The following is a 27,488-nucleotide window of genomic DNA, read 5'->3' as shown; positions in this document are numbered from 1 at the left end:
CCTTGTCCTTCATTGCTCTAGTGGCCTCTCTGACATCCCATGCTTCCGCTTTAGTTTCTTCCTCCTGTGAATAGAATCATGCCTTCCTCTCTATCTCTTCCCACTGCTTTCTTTCTTCCTCTTCCTTCCTTCCTTCCATCATTCCTAAGAGCAGTGGTGGGCTAAGTCTTAAGCCAGTCCAATTGACTTTGAGTCTTTGTAAAGATTGCTTGTACATGGTTGTTCTATTTAGTGCCTCTCTCATTCTCTAGGGAGAATGGTACTCTCTAATTTTCAGTCTTTAGGGAAAAAAGTTCCATATCTTTTGATAAGCATGAATGGTTTCATCCCCTTACAGCATGAACATTTCTTCAAAGTGTGTGGCTGCTTTCACTTGGGCAGAAAGGTACCTAGGTGCAATCTTAGCGTCATTTGCAATCAGGTTGTGGGTGCTGATGAGAGCCATTGGATTTGATTTCTCAACTCTTATCATGAGGGGTTTTGTCTCTTCTCTTGCCATTACTTTCTTCATCTCTGCAACTCTTTCCTCCTCATGATTCATCCATGATGCCAAAACCATCAATTGCAAGTCCCCTAATTTTGAATTTGGGTCTCACAAATTTAGATCTGTCAAGCTCATGTTGTGTAGGTAAAACTCAGAAATGTTTTCTTTATCCTCGAAGGTGCTTTGATAATAGATATCAATGAATTGTATATAGTCCTAGAAAGGAATAATGCCTCTCTATGCTAAAGCCTTAATTTGGAACTGTAGCCATTGTTCCTTAAGATACAATGCATACGACTTTGCTGGCATCCTACACTGGATTGCCTCTAAGGATAAACTAGCCATAGCTTCCAATTGACTTTCTCTCTCTTGTAATTGTCCCCTTAGCAATGTATTCTCTGCTTCTAGCTGACATTTCATCATTTCCCCTCTGTCCCTTATGCTACTTAGTTGTCTTCCCATCTCCTTTACTTTCTCCTCCATGTGGCCTATATCCTCCACTCTTTAGATTTGGAAATTTGGATCCACCTATGTGTTCTTGCCCTCTCTTTTGCAAGTTGAAAGAATAAGGGGATGGAAACTTTTTTTTGAATGTCCCTACCCCCTTCAATGAACCTATAGTAAGAGTCAAGGTTGGGTTGAGGACAAGGTTCCCTTAGTTTTGGATCTTCCTTCTTTGTTTCATGCTAAGTAATACCTTCTTGGTCCATTTTCTAAGTTTCTTGTAGGTTTAGCAAAGTTTCTCATAGTATGGGCTCTACTTCCTGTAGGCCCTTCTATGTCTCCTCTAGGGGACCTTTTCCCTTTGACGAGGTAAACCTGGTGACATGCCTCTTAACATAAGTGATGGGAGACTCAAGACAAGCTTGTCTTGATGATCCTTCTTCTGCATTTTTCACAAGAGGAGCTATCTTTTCTTGCTACTTTAGTGAGTCTTCAATAAAAATAGGAATTTTGGTGGGTGTTTGAGGTCTTCCTTGCCTGATACTCGTACTTTTTCTTGTCCTAAAGTACAATGGGGTTTGTCTCTGTCTCTTCCCTTTTTGCTTGATATGTGTACTTACGGTAGTGAGAGCAGTTGCTGCCTCTTTCTTAGTGGGTTTTGGAGATAACCTTGGTGATTCTTCCCCTTCTGTGCCTTGAATTGTAGGCCTCTATTCTTCCTTGCCTTTTGTTTCCTCTTTTCCATCCTCCCTCTCATCCTTGTCTTTCTTTTCTTCTTCCTCCACTTCCTCACTATGTTCATCAGTTTCCTCCCTTACATCTTCTTCTATCTCTTCTTCACTTTCCTCCTCCTTTTCTTCCTCTTCTTCCTCCTCTATTTCCTCTTCATCCCTCTCACTAGTAGTGGGGATTTTTTCATATTCAAGAGCTTTTATTTCTCCCTCTCCCTGCATGTCTCTAAATTTTTTCCTTGTAATAGGGAGACTTAGGTTTTTGAGGGCATCTTCTAGGATAAGTGTGATTAACCCATGATGGGCTAGTTGTTGATATTTTCCATCATGCACTTTGATGCTCATATCTATCACTGGTTGAAGAATAAAGTAGGGTCTACTTAGCCTGTTTTGAGGAGGTGTGTCTACTCCAAATCTCAGTTCTTGGAGAATATTGAAATGATATCCATATACCACACTGTATCTCCCTTCACATGATATATATTTAATGAGGTGGTAGCTAATTTCATTCCAAGGGTATGAAAGGCTTTCTCTTCTAACCCCATTTTTGTCCTCCATTTCCTCTTCTGCTTCCAAAAGGAATTTCTTCTTTGTAGGTTGGTTGTTGCCCTTATCTTCCTTTCTCCAAGGCAACCCTAGAGGAAGTGTGGTGATTCTGCCTATGATTTCAGGGGTGATTTCTACTAGGAGGCCTTTCACCATCACATTAGCATGGGTCCTATTTAGTGGTATGAATGAGAGAGAAAAGTCTCTGGCCACCTCATCATCATATCCCATCATTTTTCAAAGAAAACCATCCGCTTGTGCCTTGTGAATATTTCTACTACAGGAGGGTGTCGCTGAATTCTCACTTTGTTTGTGGGTTCCCTCTTGTTAAATCCCCCTATCATTTTTTCTGATAATTGTGGAGGCTTGTATGGACTAATTCTAAATTCTAATGGGTGAGAGATTTTAAATGACAAGTTTGTATATAATTCCCCTATAGTGAAATTTCCTTAACCAAATGGAAGGTTTTTCTATATTTTTTAACTTGGAAAAGGTGGGAGGGTATAACTCCTACCTCTTGGTTACAGTCTGATGAAGCCAACCTTTTATTTTTCATCTCTAAATTTCCATTGCTAATCTTGTAGCTGACTTCTCTGTATCCTGTAGGACCTCCTGTAGAATCCTGGAGGTGCTCCTAGGCTGAAAACTTCTCACTGTCTTTCCTGTAAACAGTTCTCCAAGAGCTAAGAGCAAGCTTGCTTTGATGAATCCTTGAGATTCTGACTACCTCCGTTGCATGGGAATCAATGTTTTATTTCCTCATAGGGGTGATTGTGTGGGATGGTGTGTTGGCTACCCAAGTATGAGCACCCACTTTTGGACCGTTTGTCCCACTACCTCTTCGTGATTCCTCCTTACTTTGTAACCATCTCCCACATAGGTCATCTGTAACTTAACCATTTTTGGGCTCATCTCCTTTTTCTTCTAATTTGACTATTGTCATGTGTGTAGTTATCCTTTTGTGTTCTCCTCGTTGACTGGCTGAAGACGGCCAAGTTAACTGGCCACCTTTGTTTATAAAACCAACTCTTACACAATCCTACATTTGTTATCATATTATGCCAATGAGAGAGCATAAGCGAGATGACATACTTGTGGGTAAGATGCCTTGATGATGATGCTTGTTGGAGAATGATGTCCCTGTGCTGTGTATTTGCTGCATATGTTTTTTTTTTATATTGGCCTTCTTTAATGCTTGTTTCCTTTGATGTGAAGGTACTAGAGGGTGATGTTGATGATTCTGCTACTATTGCTACACTTTGAACAAGCTTTCTTGACAATAGGATTTCTATGCTGACGATGACTACAACCTGTGAAATTTTGTTTTGTAGGATAGTCTGCTACAGGATTTCCTACAGGATGTCTTGTAGCTGCCTCTCCCCTAAACTTTTCTTTGCTTCTGGATCATGAGGATTGTGATCCTGGGTAGAGAAAGGATCTAGTTATTGGCAGTTGATAGGTATAGCTTTCAGGTATTTTCCCCTTGTCCTTTGTTCTCACCTTCTTCTATTTGTGTTTTTTTTTTTTACTTATGAAAACTGTAATCATTTTGGAACTTACTTATTGGATGAATGTAGGGGTAATCATGGTGGTGAGATACATGGTGGTGAAGTGGTGGAGTAACATTTTATTCTTTTGACACAGGATGGTCATCCCCTTGCTCTAGGGTCACTTTCCTTGGGATTCCCAAGCCACTATAATTCCTATAGGATCATCCTGTAGGTTTTCAGGGAATCCTATAGGTTTATAGGGAATCCTGTAGAAAACACAGAGCCAGTGTAAACTGAGCTAGATGAGTTCAACAATGGACGGAATGATAGGAAGATGAAGAATATGGGATGGAGGAATGAAAACATGAATTGTATAGGTCCTTCTACTCATCTCTTATTGCTCTGATCCTCCTCCTAATGACCTCCAAATACATTTTCAAAGTTTTTCTTTTCTCTCCTTTTATATTTTTTTCTTTTTTTTTAAACAACTAGTCTGCCTCCAAGAGGTTTTCATCCTAGTTGCTTGCTCTGGGTGTGTCAAAAGAGGTTTTCACCCAGAGATATTTTTTCAACCCAACAGTGGGACTCAGGTGCCTCATGGAGGTTTTCACCTGAGTCTCTTTATTTTTTTTCAGGGACTTGATCGGGTAGAAGTTGATACTTGCTCCACCACCATCACTGTATTTTTGATCCCATTGATGAATTCTTTCTTTCACAAGGGCTTCTTGTAGACCTTCAATCTATGCCCACTGACATGTAAAGGAATGGTCTCTGCATCAATGGTTCTTACCTATACTAAACCATTATCATGACATTTTTCTATGACATAAGGTCCTAACAAAACCCAATCACCTGCTTGAAACTATTTTTCCTTTATTTTCTTGTCACCTTGGATCTTCCTTTGAATTTGAGTCACCTCTATGTTTAGGAGGGCCTGCACTCCAAACTCATCTAACCCATTTAGCTGGAGCAGTCTCTCTTGTTGTGCCTTGGTGAGATCTAGATCTAGCTATTATGACATTCTTAAGGTGTTGTATTCAAATTCAATGGAGATGAGGGCCTTCTTCCCATAGACCAACTCATAATGAGTGAATCCAGTGGTGGTCTTCCCTGTGGTATTGTAGGCCAAGTGGCCTCAACTAATATATCTTCCCAGTCCTTTTTGCTGCTGCTAATCACTTTGGTCACCTCCACCTACCCATTAGCTTGTGGGTGTGAAGGAGTGGATGTTCTATGCTTGATCTTGTGTTGGCTTAACAAATTTTCAATCATGTGAAATTTAAACTGGCTAACTTGATTAGTGACCAATTCTCTAGGGTACCCAAAGTTATAAAATACATTTTCCCTTAAGAACTCAGCCACTTTCTCCTATGTTGTTGCTTTGATGGCCTTTTCTTCAGCCCACTTGGTTAAATAGTCAGTGCACACAATGATGTACTTCTTTTGCCTAGATGGAGGGTCAATGGGTCCAATGAAATCCATGCCCCACTTATCGAATGGCTCGTAAGTCACTTGATGTTGCAGAGGCATTTCATCCCTTGGGGTAGGTTTTCCCATCCTTTGGCACCAATCACACTGACTAGTATACCTCCTCACATCGTGGTCAAGAGTGGGCCAGTAATAACCAACTTGTAACACCTTCAATGATATCTTCTTGGCTACAAAGTGACCTCCACAAGGTACATTACGACAGATGAGAAGGATGTCAAATACTTCCTCCTCCCTCACACATCTTCTCAGAATTTGATCCAGGCCTAGTTTTAAGAGGTTGCCCCCAATCCAAGTAAATGGGGCACTTTTCCTCACAATCTTTCTTTTCTCTTTGGAGGACAAGTTCGTTGGAAAATGTACAATCACCAAGTAATTTTTTATGTCATCAAACTGTTGAGAGAGAACTGAAATGGTAAATAAGTGTTCATCTAGTAAATGATCATCAACCATTCCTTCCTCCCCTATAGGCAAAGTTAATATGGATAAAACATCTGTAACAACATTCTCCTTTCTAGGCTTATCAATAATAGTTAGATCAAATTGTTGTAATAAAAGTAACCATCTAATAATCCAGGTATTCACATCAAGTTTATTCATCAAGTATTTAGCTGCAGCATGGTTAGTATGTACAAATGTTTCGTAACTTGTAATGAAATGCCTAAAGTTTTTCAGTGAATGTACAACAGTTAGGAGCTCCCTTTTAGTCACTGTATAGTTCATCTCGGCCTTTGACAGATTCTTACTGATGAAGTAAATGGCATAAGATAACTTGTCATCCATCTGGCCTAGACCTACTCCTATGGTTTTGTGAGAGGCATCAACATGTATATGGAAAGGAAGGGCTCAATTTGGGCCTCAAAAGATAGGTGTAGTGGTCAACTTGTCCTTCAGTGTGTCCATGGCCTCTTGACAACTTTTTGACCATAAAAATTCACAGTCTTTGGCCAAGAACCCAAATAAAGGAGAAGATAACTTGCTGATGTATTTTATAAATCTCTGATAGTATCTAGCTAAAGCTAGAAAAATTATGACATCCCTCTATTTTTACGAAGGTGGGACCCTTTGGATGATGGCTATCTTATTTGGGTCCACCTGCAATCCTTTTTGGAATATTGAATGACATAGAACAATCCTTGCAGTCATTAAGAACTCACATTCTTCGGGACTAAAGGAAAAGTTGATTTCAATGAATTTGTTCAACACCTTAACCAAGTTGGATAGAGCCTCCTAGAAATCACACTCATAGGGTGCAAAATCATCCATATAAATTTTTATTGCATCATGGAATAGCTCGACAAAAATACTCAGGACTGGTCTCTAGAAAGTGGCAGAGGCATTGTATAAGCCAAAAGGAAGGACCCTATAAGCGAAATTACCCCAAGGATAGGTGAAGGTGGTTGTATCTTGGTCTTCTAGGCTAATTTGGATTTGATTGTACCCGCTGAACCCATCTATGAAAGAGAAAAACGTTTTCCCTGCTAGGCCATCTAGCACTTGGTCAATGAAAAGTAGGGTGAAATGGACCTTCTTTTTTGCTTTGTTTAGCTCTCTCAAATTGACAAAAATCCTCCACTTCCCATTTTTCTTAGGAACCAACTTCAAAGGAGAAACCCACTCGCTTTTTGAGATAGGGTAAATGAATCCTCTATCTAGCAGCTTTTGAAGTTCTTCTTTGAGTATATCCTTGAGAGTTGGATTCATTCTCCTTTGGGGTTTCTAGACTGGTTTGCAACCTTCCTTGATATAAATGTGTTGAGTACACACTGAGGGGTGCACTCCCTTCATTTCCATGTAACTCCAAGCAAAGGAATCCAAAAGTTCCTTTAGCATGTTGTGCAACTTTTCTTCTTGGTGGAAAAAAAGAGATGGGTTGATTTTCAAAGATCTTTTAGGACCAAATTCTATTTTTTTGATATGGGTAGGGTTTGAATCAACTAAGCATAGATCAGTATGATGATTTCTCTTAGTTTCGTTTACTACTTCCTCCATGGAGAAGGTTCTGGGAGTTGGACTTTAGAGTATGTGTTCAATCAAATCATCTTCATCCAATTTTCCTCCTCCCATGGATGTTTCTAAGGTATAGAGTTGGGTTGAGTAGATTCCATATTCTTCCTCCCCTTCTAGCGACAAAGGTAAGTCATGTTCTAGAGATGGCCGAGTAGGAGATTACAAGACTAATTGCTTAGACAGAGGCCTAGTTTTGATAGTCATATTTCCATCCCTACAACTGATGTAGGCATCAGTAGTGGCTAACTAAGGCCTCCCAAGTATTAGAGGATAACTAGTAATCTTCGCCTTAGGCTAGAGAAATAGGAAGTCTATAGGATACTCCCAAGAGTCAATGGAGACCATCACGTCCTCAATAATCCCGTCAGGGGTTACTTTGGAATGGTCTGCAAGTTGCAAGACTATTATGGTCTTTCTTAATGAACCCTGGACATTGAGCTTGAGCTTGGTATCCTTAGTCATTACATTAATGGCATTGCTAAGATCAATTAAAGTGTGTCGGACAATGGTTCCCTTGATGTGTACATCTACTATAGGGCTTCCAAGGTCCAAATATTTTGGAAAGTTACCTGCCCCAGCATTAAGTCGGATAGTTGTCCAATGACATTAATGGTAGGGGTGTCTCTTTTTTTCCTCCCCAGATGTTTGAAACACCTTTCTTTAATCAAGTTGTTGTAAATACGTACATCCTTAATGTCTTGGAGAAGTGTAATTTTGACATAGATATTTCTCAATTCACTCAGAAGTTCATTCTCTTGTGGGGTAGGTTAAACTGGATGAGTTAATCTTTCAGGAAAGGGTGGTGAACTCACTCTAGGCATGCTTTCCTCTCTTTCCTCCTCACTCTCCCTAGGTGGAGGTAGAGGTTGGTTGTCCTGGAGTACTGTCCCAAGTTAGGTGGATTTCCTAAATCTCCATAGCATAAGAGGGATAGGACATCTCTCCAATGTACACTTGTTGTGCCTGTCTATTGTTCGGGTTTGGATTTGGCTGGGAAGGCATCTAAGGCTGTTTAGGTGGAGCATGGTGTAGAATATGTGATTGAATAGGAGTTGAAGGAAATAAAGCTAGAGCATTGTTCAATGGGGGCATCCACCCCTGGGTTGGTGCATTCCACTAAGGTTGTGGCAGAGTATATGGTTGAAATGACTAGCTGGTTGGCTGGGAATGGTACTGAAGTGCAAAAGACCAAGGAGGAGGTGTAGACTAGGAGGGATGACCAGGGGGTCCCAAAGATGTAATGGATGTGTTCTATTTAGGGTTGTAATATTCGTGGAATGACCCTTGCATGCCCTACTAGTATGGTCGAGGCGCATGAGATCTCCTTTGATTTATGTAGCAGTTGTTCAGTCACACCTTCAGTTCCCTGATACACAACTGTTAGTCCAGGTAGAGAAGGGCACTTGTATGTGGAGTGGTTTTTTTCACAGACCAAGTAGATTTCAATAATATTTAATGGACATTCATTCCTAGGGTGCCTCCTTGTGCATCTAGGGTAGAAAATCGATAATGCTCTCGCTACTTCCTCCTGCTTTCTCTTGATGTGCATAGTAGCCATCTATAGGGCAAGGGTTTGTAGGATTTAACTCCTGAAATATTCCAGCATATTTCCAATTTCAACTTTTATGGATGTGTTGGAAGAGGATGGGTTGGCCATTGGTTGACTACCCCCACCATTTTTCCTAGCTTCCCTAGAATGATTCATAAAGACAGTCTTGATATCTTCATAGGGTAGCTAGTAGATGTCCCCTCTTGCCAGCAGGTTTAGGGTGTCCATAAGAACTTCCCTTACCCCTTGGAGTAGCACTAGATTTTAGTGACTTAGTATCCAGTGTGCACCTAGCCTTTTTGTAGCTAAGATGGAACCGTTCTTCATAATCCTCTAGGGATTCATCATGCCCTAAGGTCATCCTCAAATTTTCCTCTTTAGTGTCTTTGGACCTAGAGTAGTCTTGCTACTTGTTTTTGAAAGCTTGTTCTATCTAAGCCTAGGTTATGATGTCATCCCCAGGTAAATCCATGAACCAACGTAGAGATGCATCCTTCAGAGTGGATGGGAATAGTTTCAAATTCTGCTCATTAGTGGTGTAATCATAAGTTTTGCATATGAAAACAAACTCAAGCAAGAAAGTATCTGATTTTTCTGAGGTTAGGCCATAGAAATGAGGAAGAGAAAAGGGGCTTATGTTTTTCATCTTGGTATCCCCATTAGTCTCTCTGATGGGAAACACACTGACCATTCTTTCTCTATCTCCTCTGTCATTTCTCTTTTCAGCCATTAGGTTAGTTGAAATGGGTTCTCCTTCTTCTTCTCCACATGTAGGCTCCTCAAATATCTTTGGTTGTTTGCCTAAGGGGTCCTCCAATTCACAACCACTGAAGAAGAGGAAAGGTTGGTTGTTTGAAGTTGTCGGGGTATTTTGTAAAAAATTTCCTAGGTTATCCCTATTCCTACAAGGCATGAAATAAGTGTTCTTGTTTTGTTTTGTGGTTTTTTTTAAGATTTGAGACTAATTGCAGAATTTAAATCACAAATTGAATGGAAACTAACTACTTGAATGAAATCGCACTTGCAGAATGGAAAACAAAGCAAACTAACTGACAATTACTTTTGTAGAAATGAAGCGAATAATAGAATATCAGAGATAAGAAATGGAAGAAACAAAGTAGAAATCACATCTTACTCAGACACCTCCCCAACAATGGAGCCAAAAAGTAATGAGCACCGGTATTGTAGCAAGAATTCTACAACTCTAGGGGATATTAACTTTACTTTATCAACCCGAGGTTCATACAAACTTGGAGGTGACAGTGTTGTATGCACAAGTAGATGTGATCAGTCCACTCTTTGTCATTGCTAAGATGGTGATAGATGACTATGGTTTCTCCAACCAGCCTTCTATTGATTCAAAAGAAGCTTGATTACCAATGAGGAAAGGGAAATTTACACTAACTGAAATCTTGTCTACTGTAGTAAGGAAACGCTGAGATTAAATGCTTAAACACACCATTCATGTAGCTACTGCTAAGAGGCTTTGCTTCAAAAGAATTTTAAGTTAAGATGTGTGTAATCCTACTATCCTAGGAATGCAATATGAAATAACAAAAAAATCTACTTCTTTGCATGTAAATGAACACAATAACTTTTTCTTCCTTCTTGTAATTTTTGTGTGAAAATGTAAATCCTAAATCCTTTAGGTGATCTGGCGAGTGGATTAGGGATGATGCTGAATGGTCAGATGGCTTGGGAGGAAAGTAGGGGTCTTCTCCTATCATTTTAGGTGATTTTTCAAAAATTCAACCTCAAAATAGGCCACTACAGGTCGACCTATAGGATGTCCTAATGCCTCCTATGGGATGTCATAATGCTCCTACAAGATCCCCTGTATTCCTACAGGATCCAGCAGAGAGCAATAGGATTGATTTGGAATGTGGTGTAGGGATTAGGGAAGGTAAATGGTGTGAGAAATGAGGCAAGGAAGTGGCTAGGTCTCCTTCAGATCTCAAAATAGAGTTTGTGATATGGCTAGATTTTCTCAACAAACTTGGAGAAGTGTTATTATGAAATGAAGAATTTGGTGAGAGAGTTAGTGTAAAAAGTGATAATCATGGATGGATGAGGTTAGGATGGGGTTGATGGTCACGAAATCCCCTTGCACTGCTCAAACTCCTGCACTGCATCAATCGTTGGCACTTATCCATAAATCATGTCAAACAAGGAAGATTCTCAATCAACTAAGAAAACAGAATTTCATTATCTAGTTGCCTATTTCATGAATGGGAAAACTTGTAGAATAATTTGAAACCTTTATGGGATATAATGAAAGGATGAATATATCAAAAATGACAATGAAATCCTATTCTTGAAAACTGGTAAAATGCTGGCCTAAGTAGCAAAAAACCCTAAATTCCATGACAAATCAAAATTCTGTCTTTTTGGGGTTTCATAGGAGTTCCTTCCTCAAACCATGGTCCCTGAAGGGAGGAGTGAGGCCAAAGCTATCTATTATCATATTTTTTATATTCCTTTCTCTTCCTAAGCTACTGCTAAAGCAATCCACAAATGAAAGCAAACTAATCCAATCCACAACTACTTGCAATTAAATAATGCGAAAAACAATTCAACCATTAACCTATGAAATCAGCTAAGCATAGAAATACAAGAACAACAGTCTTTGTTGCTAGGGTTGGGCCCTAACCCAAGAGCTTCAGCCCTCTGATTCAACTCAATGCTGGATGAAGGAAATTCTCATTCTCATTATCATATCAGAAAATTACATAACAATGTCTTCCATGGGTCTTAAACTCAAAAATTCCTAGTGCTTTTACATCAAAAATCTGAATCCTAATGAGGCTCTAGGCCTCTTTATTTATACAACGGAACTCTCCAATGAATTCCTCAAATCTAGGGAGGCTTACCTCCCAAACTTAAGATGAATTGGCTCTTTAACTATCACTAGCTCAACTGCCTTTTCATCTTCATGACTCGGTTGCTTGCAACCCCGAGATAGTGTGATTTGATGGAGGAGTATTTGAATGAGTGAGGATTAAATTAGCAGGATCTATCTCCTGCAATCTCTCCTTCTTGTCTCATTCAAGTTTCTACCCTTAATTAGCCAAAATTTCCATGATATTCTCTCAAAACCTGCAATTAATGAACATTAGTCCACTAGACATAGCATCTCACTTTTACTCATCTCATTAAGAAAAATATAATCAAAATATGTAAGGAATTATGAGGAGAGTTGATTTAAATAAGATTGGAGGTGTATAAAGGTCCATAAAATTACCCAATGATGAGGCTCATCAATGCATAAGCATGTTTATCCAATATATCATACTTCAGCTCACCGTCCCTCAACACTTGGCTAAAAAAGGAAATAGGTTGCTCGTAACAATATTTATTTTTTTGTAATAGCACAATAGTAATGGTATGTGGAGAGGCGAAATAAAATATGTAGAAGGGCACTGAATAATCAAGGTTGAATAGCACTAGGGCCTCAGCCAACGATTATTTGATCCTAGTGAATGAATCCCGGGGGACGGAGTTGCATTTAACATGATTCTCCTTCTTGATCATATATGTCATACCTTTAACTATCTCAGTGTAGTTGAGTACAAACTGCCTTAATAAATTTATCCTCCCAAAAAAGTCTTGGACTTCTTTCTTGTTTCTTCAAAAGGGAATGAGGTTGATGGCTTTGACTCATTCCAGATCAATATTCACCCCCTCCTATGCTACAATGTGACCAAGAAGCTTCCCCTCATTCAGGGAAAACTGATATTTCTTCAAATTCATAGAGAGTCCATACCTTCTACACTTCTCAAAAGCGAGCTTTAAATTGGGGATACACTCTTCATCATTCTTAGAAAAGACAGTGATGTCGTCCACGTAAACTACCACAAATTTATATTTCTTTCCCATGAAATCTAGGTCCATAACTCTCTAGAATGTGGCTCCTATATTTATCAACCCAAATGGCATGCGGGCGTAGATGAAGTTCCCCCACAGGGTGGTGAAAGCGGTCTTTTTCTGGTCCCTAGGGTGGACTGCCACTTGGTTATATCCTGAGAATTTGTCCTAGTGGACATTTTGGCGCACCCACTATCTTTTGCAATATATTATCCATCTTGGGCAGAGGGTGGTTATATTTTAGGGATGCCCTGTTTAAATTTTGGAAGTCCACACATAGCCTTATCTCTTTGTTCCTCTTCCATACGGGGACCAAATTAGCCACCCACTCAAAGTATCTTAGAGGGACTATGATCTTGGCCTGTAGTAGCTTCCTTACATCATTTTCAATGGAGGGGAGTAAGAGTGGCTTTATTTGTTGGAGATTTTGTTTACATGAATTTATCCCACTCTTCAAAAAAATATTATCCTTTGTCTATATTCTGGGGGTGCTGCTTTGGATAGCCTGATCGCCTGGGGTTCATCCTCTGATCCGATGTTGTAGTCTTCGACTTGCTAATCCTTCCCTGGGGCCATTGGTTTGGATGCTATGCCGTCTTTATTGAAAATTATTTTTAGTGGAACAAATCCGCAAGGGATGGTGTTCCCCTTTAGTGGAAATTTTTTTTTCCCAACCACTGTGTCTTTCCACGAAGTGACTTCTTGTTCTGCTTCTTCTTCTTCTTCTTAATCCATGGTGGAGTGAGCAAACTCCCCAACGAATTATACGAATCATTTTACTTGCTTGCCATCTTCGAATACCTGCCAGTGTTTGACATTATCAGGTATTGAATGTTTGTGTCTCACTTATATCTCATATCTAAGGAGTGGATTCTATGGGGGCCTGAAAATTCTTCCAGCTACCGCAAGAGAGTCATCCATCATGTTTTCTTCCCTAGGCAAAAAATAGATGTTAAACGCTAGGAATAAATTGTTGACTATGTCCCACACTTCATTTTGGTACATCGTCATCCTAGGGTGTTTAGTTTGGCATTGGTCTCCGATCTTCTTCATGACTAGCATAGAATCTCCATAGACCAATAGGAATTCAATGTTCATATTTCTCACCATTTGTAACCCTAGGATCAGTGCTTTGTACCTTGCTACATTTTTGGTCACCTCAAATTCGAGCTTGAAAGAGAGGGTTATCATGCCTCCTTCCAAAGATACCATAAATGTTCCAACTCCATTTCCCTCCTTTGAGTTTGCTCCATCGAGGTGCAATTTCCATACATCATTTTCATTTAAATGTAGTTGTTTCAAATATCTTTTCAAGTGCACTAATTCTTCTTCTAATTGGTTCTTATATTGTTCCAAGAATAGGAAGGAGACGTCACTATCCTTCCCATGCACTAGGGAGTTCACTGAACCTTTAGCTGGTGTTACAGATTTCATGAACTAGGATTCTTTGTACAACCTTCTTTGCTCACCTCCAAAAGTGGGAATGGTGGCATAAGTAAGATCTAGCTTGATAGAGCCACCCACCTTGGGACCCAAAGATCTAGATAAGAGTATTCCAAAGTGAGGAGGTATGTATGCCACCACTATATCCATGACCAGACTCTTCACCGGGATCTGAGCGAGGTTTACTACCAGATCCTTTGTCATGCCTAAGCACTTGACTCTCATGGAGTCAAAGGAGTAGAAGTGCTTGTATAGTTTGGTAATATATAATCCCAATTGTTCCATTAATGATAGTCGCATCAGGTTGTGTGAGGCCCGAGAATTACTATAACCATATTTATTTTTCTGTAATAGAACAACAACAAAGATATGTGGAGAGGTGAAATAAAAGATGTAGAAGGGCATGGAATAATCAGGGCTTACTAGTACTAGGGCCTCAGCCAAATATTATTTGATCCTAGTCAAATAATCATGGGGGGGGGATCTCCACTTAACTTCGTTCTCCTTCTTTAGCATATCTATGATACCTTTAACTATCCTAGCATAGTTGGGTACGAACTACCTTAATAAATTTATCCTCCCGAAAAAGGCTTGCACTTCTTTCTTATTTCTGGGCAAGGGAATGAAGCTTATGGATTTGACTCATTCAGGATCAATATTTACTCCTTCCTATGCTACTATGTGCCCCAGAAGCTTACCCTCACCTAGGGCAAACTGAGACCTCTTCGGATTGATAGAGAGGCCATACCTTCCGCACTTCTCGAAAATGGGCTTTAAATGGAGGATATGATCTTCATCATTCTTAGAAAAGACTGTGATGTCATATAAGTAAACTACCACAAATTTATCTTGCTCGTCCATGAAAGTTATTTCCATAGCTCTTTGCAATGTGTCTCCCACATTTATCAACCCAAATGGCATGCAGGCGTACATGAAGGTCCCCCATGGGGAGGTGAAAGCAATCTTTTTCTGGTCCTCAGGGTGGACTGCCACTTGGTTATATCCTAAGAATCCATCCATCATGGACATTCTAGTGACACCCAATACCCTTTGCAATATATTATCCATCTTGGACAGAGGGTAGTTGTCTTTTAGGGATGGACTATTTAAATTTCGGAAGTCTATGCATAGCCTTATCGCTTTGTTCTTATTCTTGACAAGTACCAAATTAGCCACCAACTCAGAGTATCTTAGAGGGACTATGATTTTGGCCTACAACATCTTCCTTACCTCCTTTTCATTGGAGGGGAGTAACAAGGTTTATTTATCTGAGTTTTTGTTTACATGGATTTATCCCACTCTTGAGAGGAATCTTCTGTTGAACAATATTTTCTTCAAATGATTTAAAATCATCATAAGACCAAGAAAATAGATCTTTTTAAGTTTTGAATAGATCTAAATACCTTTTTCTATATTGTGGGCAGACTCCTTTGGACAACCTGATCATTTGGGGTTCCTCCTCTCATCCAATGTTGCAGTCTTAGAGTTTCTCATCCTTCTCTGGGTCCATTGGATTTGACACTATGTCGTCTTTATTGGAAAGTATTTATAGTGGAAAAAGTCCACGAGGGATGGTGTTCCCTTTTAGTTGCAACTATTTTTCCTAAACAATGTGTCTTTCCATGGAGTGGCTTCTTGTTCTGCTTGTTCTTCTTCTTGATCGATGGTGGAGTGGGAAAACTCCCCAATGACTTCTATGAGTCTTTTTACTTTCTCATAATCTTCGAATACCTGCCAATGTTTGACATTATCACATATTGAAGGTCTGTGTCTGACTTCTATCTCATATCTGAGGAGTGGATTCTGTGGGGGGCTGAAAGTTCTTGCATCTACCATAAGAGAGTCATCCATCCTATTTTCTTGCCTGGACAAAAACTGGATGTTAAATGCTAGGAAGAAATTTTCCATTAAGTCCCACACTTCATTTTGGTATTGTTATCAAGAAAACTAGTGTCCATTCAGAGCTACTAGTTCCACTAAGATGGGTAGCTATCTTAGAAACAAACAAACCAAAGTTACTTATGTTTTCCTTTATGGGAGAGAGATGAGAGAGAATCAGAGAGTACCAACCTTAGTCTTTCACTAGTCTCCTTTCTTGTTTCCTCTCTCCTTTGATAGAGCTTTCGCCACTCCTTTCTCACTTGTCCCACTTCAAAGAACACTTGTAGAGTCAAGGTTACAAAATACCATCAAAGCATAGAGATTTATAACCATAAACAATATAGGATTAGATGTATATTAACCATACAAATGGATATATAAATACAAGATTCAAAGATATACAAACATATGGAGGAAAACTCAAATAGCTTTATTGATAGAAGTAGTAGAAGAGAGGATTAAAACCAAGCTGTCTGATCCAGCATCATCCTCCCAGCATGGAAGCCCTCTTCACCTCATACAAATCAAGATCACCCAACAATACAATTTCTTAAAAGAGAAACCAACAACACTTCCTTACAAATTACAAAATTCCAGCCTTTGGATCTCTAGGATGAGGGATCCATATATAGATGTTTGCAGGAGAGTGAGTCAGCTTTTGGGATTTTGATTAGTGTAATTTCACTAATAGTTCTTGGTTCCACTTGGAGATTTCATGATCTCTTACTCATCCCTGGGCGAATTCAGAGAGGCAAGTGTCATATGAAAAGTTTCTAGAAGATTCTTTGAGTTCCACCTAGCAAACTGCTTCTACCATTTGTCTACTCTCACTCATCACACCCTATGGAAGGGATTTTCAGTATGCATCGAACTCCCCATGTGTAATAGGTGAGATGCATCTCACCCTCAACATGGAGTAGTCTGTATGGTCCAGTTTTGACCAGTTCTGAGTAGTTTTTCAGGGAGAACTTCTAGGAAATGATGTAATCAACTAACCTTTCTCCTCTAGGGTATGAAACAACACTTCTAGGGGTTTAAGAGCCCTTGGTTTATTGACATATGTGATTGGGGTTGCAGTGCCCAAATATTTCTATAATAAGTATGTCCTCAGCTTAGGTTGTTTGACTTGGCATTGGTCTCAGATCTACTTCACAACCATCTCATAATCTTCGTAGGCCGACGGGAATACAAAGTTCATACTTCCCACCATTTGTAACCCCAGGAGTAGTGTTTTGTACTCCGCTACATTTCTGGTCGCCTCAAACTTGAGCTTGAAAGACATGGGTATCGTGCTACCTTCTAGAGATACCAACGATATTCCAGCTTCGTTGCCATCTTTTGAGTTTGCTATATCGAAGTATAACTTCCATACATCATTTTCATTTAAATGATGGTAATTTAACTGCCTTGTCAAGTGTACTAATGCTTCTTCTAAGAGGTTCTCATCCTCTTCTAAGAATAGGCAGGAGATGTCATTGTCTTTCCCATGCACTGGGAGTTCTATGAGCCTTTATCTAGGGTCACATTTTTCACAAACCGAGATTCTCTATAAAAACTTCTTTTCTCACCTCCAAAAGTGGGAATGGTGGCATAAGTAATATCTATCCTGATAGAACCACCCATCTTGGAACCCCAAGATCTGGATAAGAGCATTCCAAATCGAGGAGGTATGTCTGCCACCACTATATCCATGACTACACTCTTCACCAAGATCTAAGCCAAGTTTACTATACGATCCTTTATCATACCTAAGAACTTAAATCTCTTGGAGTCAAAAGAGTACAAGTCCTTGTATGGTCTAGTGATCTCCAAACCCAGTTGTTCCATTACTGATAGTTGCATGAGGTTGTGTGAAGATCATGAAAATAGCATGAAGTTATGCAGAAATAGGTCATGGATCACCAAAGTCACATAGAGTGGTGTAGTAGAGGGATCCAACTCTTCCATATGTGTCCCAAAAACAACCATTTGTCTCTCCTCCTGGAGGTTCAAACTATCAATGGATGGTGCCCAACCAGTTGGGTGCATGAATTTGGAGAGTTGAGCTTTTTAATGGGGCTTCTTTAAAAGCTTAGTCAAAGGAACATGAGTTTTTACCTTTTCCATCTCCTTCTCGAGATTGAATGTATGTTGGGCCTTTTCTACATCTCCATGCTTTGTTCCTTCTCCCTTTCCACTAGCAGCTGTCAGTGCAACAGGTGCCTTTTTTTTGTGTGTCCCTTAGGACCATTCCTATCTTTACTCATAGAGACTCTTATATTGGGTGGGTTAGGATGTAGCTTACACTTCCTTTTGTTTGGGACTAGAGGAACCACTTCGGGAGCAACTTCCCCTTGCTATCCTGGTTCTCTTGTCCTCTTCCTTCAAGATCTTAGATTATAATTACATTATGGTTGAGTTTGCATGAACTCTTCAAACTATTTGCAATAATAATACATATCTTCTTTCTGTGCTACTGCTTCTCTTTGATGATTGGCCTCCTGGTGACCCATATTCTCATGTTCCTCTTAAGAAAAACCAGCATACATATTTCCATGCATCTTCTGAGTATCATACAATTATTCGTCAGACTATGTTCCAAGTATAAGGGATGAGGATTCTTATCTAACTTCTCGTTTCTTTATATTGGAAGTAGCTGCAGTGGAGGCCTTTTATATTTCCAGTTATAGCCCCAGTTGTTGACCTGAGAATTCGTCTTGGAGAGGTTCCTGTTCTCGATTTCAAGCTTCCCAACATTTTGTGACAAACTCTTAATGATTCTTTTTAAATAAACCCACTTTGGGTTTGATGATTGCCCAACTCGGCCAAAGGAGGATGCATCTTCTTTACCTCTTTTGGGTTCAACAAGTTCTTGATTTTCCCTCGACATCCTTACCAAGGCCAGATTTTCTTCCACTTCAAGAGCATTGATCTGAAGTTGGTCTAGAGTGGTAGATTTCCTTTCTCTCAAGATAAAACCAACATCAGAGTTAAATTCTCCCAAGAAAACCACATGAGCTATAGCTGGGGGAGGCCTTATGTTGGTTGGTAGACTATTGAATTTCTTAATGAATCTTTTGATAGCCTTTGTAGTTTATGCCTTTGTCTTTTTCCTTATCGCATTGAACTAAGTGAGGAGGTACTCATGGTTCCTCTTTTCTCCCCATTTCTGGGTGAAATATTTTTCAAGTTGCTCCCATGTAGGGATGGAGGCATTAGGCAAGGATTTGAACCACTTTTGATCCTCTCGATCAAGGGATTGTACAAACAGTCTCATAACATCTAATTTTTCCACATTTATGTTCTCAGCAAAGGCACTGAAAGTTTGAATGTGACTTTGTGCCCTGTTATTGTCTTCCCCATTGAACCTAGGTAAATCCTATAGGTAGTCTTGGAGCATTGTACTTAGAGGTTGAGGAAGGTCAAGAGGTGCATATTTATTGAGAAAAAATCCTAGGAGAGCCATCTGGACTAGTGGAGAGAGGTTCAAATTTGCTTCAGGGACTGGGGTTAAGACCACTGGGGTTGTAGGGGAAGGAGTGTATGTTGGGGCCTTAGGAGTAAGTCCTGAATATTGAGAAGTAGCAGGATGAGAATTGGAAGAGGGAAATTCAAAGGTCGATGAGATGGTAGTACAGTCTGGTGGGGTTTTCCCTTTCTAGATCATCTAAAAAATCAATTTTTCAAGGTCAAATACAAATGGGGATTTTTGGTGGGATGTATCTAAGCGAGTATGAGGCCTTTTAAAATCCATGGTTATGAATGATAATCAAAGGGGTGTGGAGTCACCAAGGTGATATGGACCCAATCATAACAGACTTTGATCACCTATTCAAAGAGTGTTTTAGCTTCTCATATCCCAGGGCAAAGAATCATTCAATAAGATCCCCAATAACGATGCCCAAAGATATTGTATCTCCCAGAGACAACCTTCGATTGCTGCAAGACCAATGCCTAGACACATCTAAAATGGTGTGTCTCAAATGATTTATAGGAAACTGGAGACAACACTTATGATCTATAGATACATATGTACATAGGAAATAGGTTGGTTCATTAATCGAAAGAAATGAAACATAGATTTATGATAATTCTTCACTAGTTCAGATATTCATAAATAAACCTAAAATTAGTGGAGGCCAATAGCATCAAGGTATTAAAGCTTAATAATATTTTGCATAGTCGGTGAGAGAGGATAAGAGAGAAGAGTAACCCATCACATAGAGAATAAGGCTTCAATACCATTATATTCAAACACAAAGGTTGGGGAAGTAAGGATTGAATCTATGCTTATTTGGGTTACAAACAGAAATAATGAATGAAGGGAGAACTAAAAGCTATGATCCATGTGTTGTAGATTTAAAGATCTAATGTCAATAGTCCTCATAGGAATATACATAAACAATGTTTAGACAGTTGAATCTGTTAAAGAAATACATGAATTTTCATTAACATATAGATACTAATGATTCTATGAGGGAGCTTGAAACACATCTAGCAACAATAATTACATGAATTTGGGGAATAAGCATGAACATAAAATGAGTTAGACAAAGGGGAACACATATTGTAATCTTTGAAGAGGGAATCACCATTGTTTAGTGGATATTCTGAAAAGATCTATATTTCAAAGGGAATATAGTTTGAAATTATAACATGCAGTGCTTCTATAGAATTTCTGAACCTCAATTAAGTCTTTCTTTACCCTATTCATTAGATGGGAGCAAGAAGCTTCATTACATCAAAAATCAGCTATCAGGTTGGCTAGCTGTATCAGTCGTGAATGGCTATGTGGCCAAAAACGATATTAAAAAAGTTAAATGCGTCATTAAAAGGAGGAATGTTAAAATGGAACAAGAATGAATATCAATCAAAGAGAAAATTAATTTCCTTTGTGCCCATCTCGTTCATAGCCACTATTACAGATTGCGGTTTGCATGTGGTATGACCTTTCGTGCTACTTGGCTAGCTCCCATCACTTCTTCTTTTACTACGAGGGTATCCTTTTCTATGAAATGGGGGTTGGGTCACCCATAAGTTCTTTCTTTTGCATTCTTGTTCCATGTAGAGGGACGAGGCTCCATAATGAGCCATTAGCCTTCGTGAGTCTTGGGTACCTCTCCATTGTTTCACCTTGCTTCGTTAAAGTCTTGAGCTACTGGCTTATCTACCCACTAAAACGCTATATTGCACTATAAGTGCATTGATGTGGTAGGTGAGAGGCACTCCATGGGAACAACATAGTCAAGTAGGTGTGGCATTTTTCCTTTAAAACAAGTGAAAAAAATGTTTTTGGATTTCCTCCTTTAGCCCCCCTTATCGTATCCCTTCATGTGCTTTTCCTCATATGACCGGGAGTTGGGACCAGGGGATGAGCCCTCAAGTACTAGGGCCCTCAGACCCATGTCTAGAGGCCTTTTCCTCTATTATTAATTTCTCCTGCATATCAACACTTCAACATTGTTTTACCCAGCTCTAAGCTTTTTCCTTGGTGCGGGCTGACAGTTTGGACGTGAGGTCCCTATAAACCATGCCTTAATCCTTTATTGCCTCGAGAGGGAGTGCCTATATATCGCAATTGCATGCTGCAGGAGAATATCCCTTACCATTTTGTTTGGAGTTGGCTGATAGTCTGGACACGAGGTCCTTATAGGCCCTCCCCTAATACGCTATCACATCTGAAAGGGAAGTCCCACATATCGCAATTGCACTGCGCCAATGTCTTAAGGTTATTGCTATAACCATTGTGATCTTCAATCTGCAGGGTGAAGTCATCAATGCCACATGTCACCACTCAGAGCATGAAGTCATCACTGCCACAAATCACCCTCTGAGTGGTGACATGTGGCACCCGAAATTGATGCCATGTTACTAGTAAAAATAGTGAAACTGGGTGATACATGTCCTCTCCAACGTCATCAACTATACTGCCATGTCACTATTGACATCAGCTACCCTGACACTTTTGAAGACCAATCACATGGACCCTTCGAGGAGAGAGAAATAGGCCAGCCTAACACTATTTTGAAATTCATTCCTTTGTTAATGAATTTCGGCCTTCCCCGACGATATAACACTTAATCACAAATCAACCCCTGCATGGTCTTTGGAGTTCAAAACACTACCAATCCGCCGATCGCCGAACACCGATACCACTGTACTGTCGTATTGCCATGTGGAGGAGAGAGAAGGGCGATGATCTACCTTGGTTTCTCAGGCATTTCCTTTGTTAAAGTTTTTTAGCCCTCCCATGGCTATACACTATTATATCGCAGATCGACCTCTGTAAAAACTTGTGAACTGTGAATAATCCTTAACCCTGTGCCCTGGGACCCTGTCTATCACCAATACGATGTGCTCTAACCCACTACTAGCCGATATGCAATATCGGCAATTGGTGGATCATTTTTTCTCACTCCGTGAGTGGTCCATCCCTATCTAAACAATAATATGCGATATGCTATGAGCCTCCCGAGTCCCAACTATGATTTTTCTCCATACTTAGTCATTTTCCTTGTTTTCTGAATCTTTCAAAGAAATTATTCAATAGAGTTTAACTTTGGTTTAGGAACCATTTTTTGGACTTTTATATACCACCGGAAAGCTTATTCCAAGAAATACACAATGTAGAGGGTACCATCAATCTCTGATAGATTCTATGGCTTAGAATTTGGCATCAACCATCACTGTTATTTGGCTCTTAAAGCATCTAGTGAATTAAAAAGCAGTGCGTGACAACAAGGAAACTCATAGATGTCCCCTCCTGACAGCATGTTTATGGTTTCTAGGTGATCTTGCTTGATCTCTTTAAGAAGGACTAGCTTAATTGATTCAGGATCGAGGGTGCATCTCCCCCTTTTGTAGCTAAGTTGGAACCTTTTCTCATAATATTCCAAAGACTCGTCATCTTCCAAGGCCATTCTAATGATTTCCTCTTTGGTATCTTTGGACCTGCAATAATCCCTGTACTTATTTTTGAAGGCTTATTGCATTTGTCCCCAGGTGGTGATGTTATCCCCAGGAAAACCCATGAACCAGTGCAAGGTACATCTTTGAGGGTGGATGCGAATAGTTTCAACTTCCGTTCATCGGAGGTATGATCATTAGTTCTACATATGATAGGAAATAGAAAAAAAAATTTATTTGATTCCTCTGAGGTTAAGCCATGGAACTAAGGAAGGGCAAAGGGGATTATGCTTTTCATCCTAGCATCTCCATTAGTTTCTCTAATGGGAAAAGCACCCTCATCTCTATTTTCAACTCCTTCTCTGTTTTCAATCATATTTCTAGTTTCAACCATGGTGTAGGTTGGTGTAATGGTCTCCTCTTCTTCTTCCCAAACAGCTTGTTCAAAGATCTATGGTTGTTCACCTAATGGGTCCTCTAGATCATAGTCATCGAAGAAGAGGGAAGGTTGGTTGTTAGATACGATGGGGTTATTTGGAAAAAAAATTCCTAAGTTGTCTCTGCTCCTACAAGGCATGAAAGAAATTTGTTTTTTCCTTTTTTCAGTGTTTTCTTCAAAATTACTTGCTAATGGAAAGAAAGTAGGATTTGCAATTATTTGCTAAAATGAAACTACTTGCAAAATGGAAAGAAAGCAAATATTTGCAACTATTTTCTAAATGGAACTACTTACAAAATGGAAAGAAAACAAATATTGCAACTATCTATTGAATGCAAAACAAAAAGGAAAGAAGAAATCAAATATACTTAGACACCTCTCTGACAATGACACCAAAAAGTGATGAGCTCGAGTATTGCAACAAGGATGTTCGAACTCCTGGGGCTACCAACTTTAATTCATCAACCCAGGGTTCATACAAACTTGGAGGTGATAGTGTTGTATACACAATAGATGCAATGGTCTACTCTTATTACTTTTCAATTGGGGCGATGGACCACTAGGGTTTTTCAAACTAGCCTTCTATTGACTAGAAGGAGTATGACTAGAAAATAGAAAATGGTAAACTATTCTTAATGCAGAAAGGAAATGTTGCCTACTCTAGGAAATGAAAGTGTTAGTGAGTTAACGCGTGGTTAAGTTTAGGCAGTGAGGGAAGCGATCACTGTCCGATCACAATGAAGATGATCGGACGATGGGAGACAGGCAGGCAGGTTATTTGTGGCGACAACCAAAGGACAACGATGGGTTGTGGAAGTGCGGGGTTGTGTGGAAGCGGTCTTATGGGGTTTAAAACTTAGCGCTTAGGCCTTTAGGAACAAGGATTTACGCAAATTGGAAAATACTATAAATTCACATGAAACCATCTAGCTAAGCATCTACACATATTTCTTGTAAAAGAGACCTAACCTAACCTTGCATCTAGCATCTAGTTATATGGACTAAATAAGCATGGAAATTATCCTAAAACTATTGTGACCGTTGCATGCATGTACCAACTAGAAATTGTAGGAAAGCCTTTTTGATTTTCAATTTTTTGAATGTAGATTCTAATTTAAACAATTTGATCCTTGGAAGGGGAGACAGGTATGGGGAAACATGCCTACAATGGTGTTGAGGGTATGTAAACCAATTGGGGGGCTAACCTAATCTTAGATGACCATTTCTTTTCAATTAAGGCTTAAAACAGGCTGCTACTGGGTTTCCTGTAGTACTACAGGATGTCCTAGTTCTACTAGAGGATGCCATGTTTTACTATAGGAAATATATTGAAATCTTATAGGGAGGTAGAAAAGGTAGAATGAAGTGTGGGAAAGGTATTTGATGGGTGAATAAGGCACAGATGAGGTGCAGACTACCCAAGGCTCAGCCCAAGTCTTCAAGGTTATTGGACTTGCTAAAGGAAAATGTCCACTTTGCTACAAAACATAAATTCAGATTAGGGTTTGGTGGACTTTGGTAGCATAGGTGGAGAAGACTTGGATGAGGTTGGTGAGATGAGGTCTCCCTACAAATCAGAAGCTCCTGCAACAACATACGTTCTTTTCTTCATTTATGCACAACTTCATTTAGATATGCAAAATGTGAGTTGAATTTAGGAAAAACAGAGTTATTAATAGGTAATGGTTTAGTCTATGAATGGAAGTGCTTCTAAACCATAGAGCACTCAAGAAACCAAAATGAAAATTGTAGGTACTTCTAAGGAATTGAGAAACAAATATATATTCAACAAGAAATCCTAAGTTATGTAGTGATCAAACAATAAATCTATTTTTGGGGAGTGAGAATTGAACCTCAAACCATGATCCCATAAGGGAGATGAGGTAGAGGCCATTACCAAAAGAGTTTATGAAGTAATTAATTTCATGATTGTACCATTGATCTATCTATCCATAAATGGAAGAAAACTAAATAATCGTTCAAATACTTGCAGATTAAACAAAATGTAAGTCACTTCAGTAGATAACTATGAATGCAATCTAAGCATACATATACAAAAAGAGGAACCTCTGCTACTAGGGTTGGTCCCTAACCCAAGAGCTTCAGCCCTTTGAGTTAACTAAGTGGTGGATCAAGGGAATGCTTCTCATTCTTATCAAAATGTCAAAAATACATAAGAGTAATCAGTCATAATGTCTTAGCTCAAAAATGTCTCTTTGCTACAACAAAAAAAAGTCCAATCTTAGTGAGGCCCTATGCCTTCTTATTTATACAACTGAAGCTATCAACAACTTCCTTAAAATTAGGGAGGCTTGCCTCCAAAACTCGAGATTAACTTGTCTTCAACTATCACTAGCTTGGCTGCCAAAAACCTCGGTGGGATTGGCTACTTGTAACACTGAACTGATGAGATATCATGGAGGAATCTTTGAGTGATTGAGGAGTTGAGGGAAATCCAATCTCCTAAACTCCCTCTTTCTTGTCTACTTTGATTTCCTTCACTTATATTAGCCAAAATTGCTCCAAATTCTGCAATTAATGCCCATTAGGCCAGATGACATAACATCTCATCTTTACCCTTCTCACTAAGACAAATATAATAAAATATGTAAATAAATGTGAGAGAAGTCGATTTTAATAAGTTGGAGAGTGGCATTAAGGCCCACATAATTTACTTGTTGATGAGCCTGATCACCTTTCACTGTTAAAAGGAAAATGAAAAGAATTATTTTTATCATATTAGTTGCATCATAGGTGTGTTTAGGTGACATCAATTTTTGAGCCTTGAAATTGAAACATAAGTCAAGATAAACTTTAAAATTCACACAATTAACCTAATTAGAATTTGAAGCTTAATGACATACATCTAGAGGTCTAGGCTAGAGACATGTTTCGACATATTTAAATGTAGGAGATGTCACTTCTTGTCAATGTTACAATCCGGGGGTGATATATTGTTCCATGTACATAAGTTTATAGGATCGTTCTCCATGTACCATCAAGCATATCGGATGGTGCTCCATGCATGATAATTATATGGGAACTTTCTCATCGAATGATTTGGAATTAGACAAACTTAATATTAATTGCGCTTACACGTACCTCAGAGTATATTTTGGAATTCCACACTAGGTTTCTATCCTGCCATAGGTAACCGAGTCAGCCACCTTGTACACTAAGATACACCGAGCACAACATTCAGGGACATTGCTTGCATGTATCTAAATCCTTGGTTTACCAAGGTGGTATATTCAAAATGACTTGGTAATCCTTATTTGCTTGGTTACCCCTTTCTTTTACTTGTTTCCTTAATTTCTAAAATCAACTAATTGGTCTAGGAACAACATCCTCACCATAAAACAACTCCTTAGTGGATCTTATATTGATACTAATGGAAACAATTCTAGAGTCTACAAGTCAAGGAAACCCCTTTGACGGGAATCCTGGTCATTTTCCTTCTTTTGGAAACATTGGTTCTCCTTATATGGAAACCTTTTCCATTTCTAGATTTACGATTGGATTTCTAGTTTGGTTATTTTCAACCCCTATGGTTTTGAATATCCAAACTACTCCTAAACCAGGTAGTCCTCCATTTGAACAACATCAAACTCAAGTTGATCGTGAATTTTACCCTTTGCCTTCTTCACTTGTTGTCTCTTCATCCATTTCTTCCTCCTTGCCTGGTGACATCCTTGATTCTACTAACTAGGAAGTGAAGGAGAAGAAGAAATAGATGATGAAGAAGAAAAAAAATAAGCAGGTAAGCAACCAGGAAACCATTTCTACCCATGCAACTATTATGGAGGAACCTTCCAATCAGCCCTACAAATTTAAATTCCCTTGCAAGTTATGTAATGATGACCACCTTTTTAAACATTGTCTTGGTATTTATAGGGTATTAGAAGTGTTATTCACATGCTCACATCAGCCTTTTTTGTGAGCTTCTAGAGACGATGCTGGTTACAAACCATGAACTAGTGATAATAAGGTCCATAGGAAGAAGGGTAAACTTAAATTTCCCTGTAATTTATGTGAAGCAAATCATCTAATTCGCCTTTTCCCTTATATGGACGAAGCATCCAAGTCGTTGGGAAATTCTTATTGTTTCTCAAATGTGATTTTTTGGATGGCTACTAGAATCCTTCCCCTAATTCTCCACTAGTTGATGAAGTGATTTATCATAATCCATATCCATTCACTCTCACTCTCTCTAAATGTAAATCCTGTGAGTCTA

Source organism: Pinus tabuliformis, chromosome 5_1 (genome assembly GCF_031772625.1).
Source record: "Pinus tabuliformis cultivar Carrire ecotype Pingquan chromosome 5_1, CPIR1, whole genome shotgun sequence".
In the NCBI taxonomy this organism is placed as follows: domain Eukaryota; kingdom Viridiplantae; phylum Streptophyta; class Pinopsida; order Pinales; family Pinaceae; genus Pinus; species Pinus tabuliformis.
Note: the sequence above shows the minus strand (reverse complement) of the source record.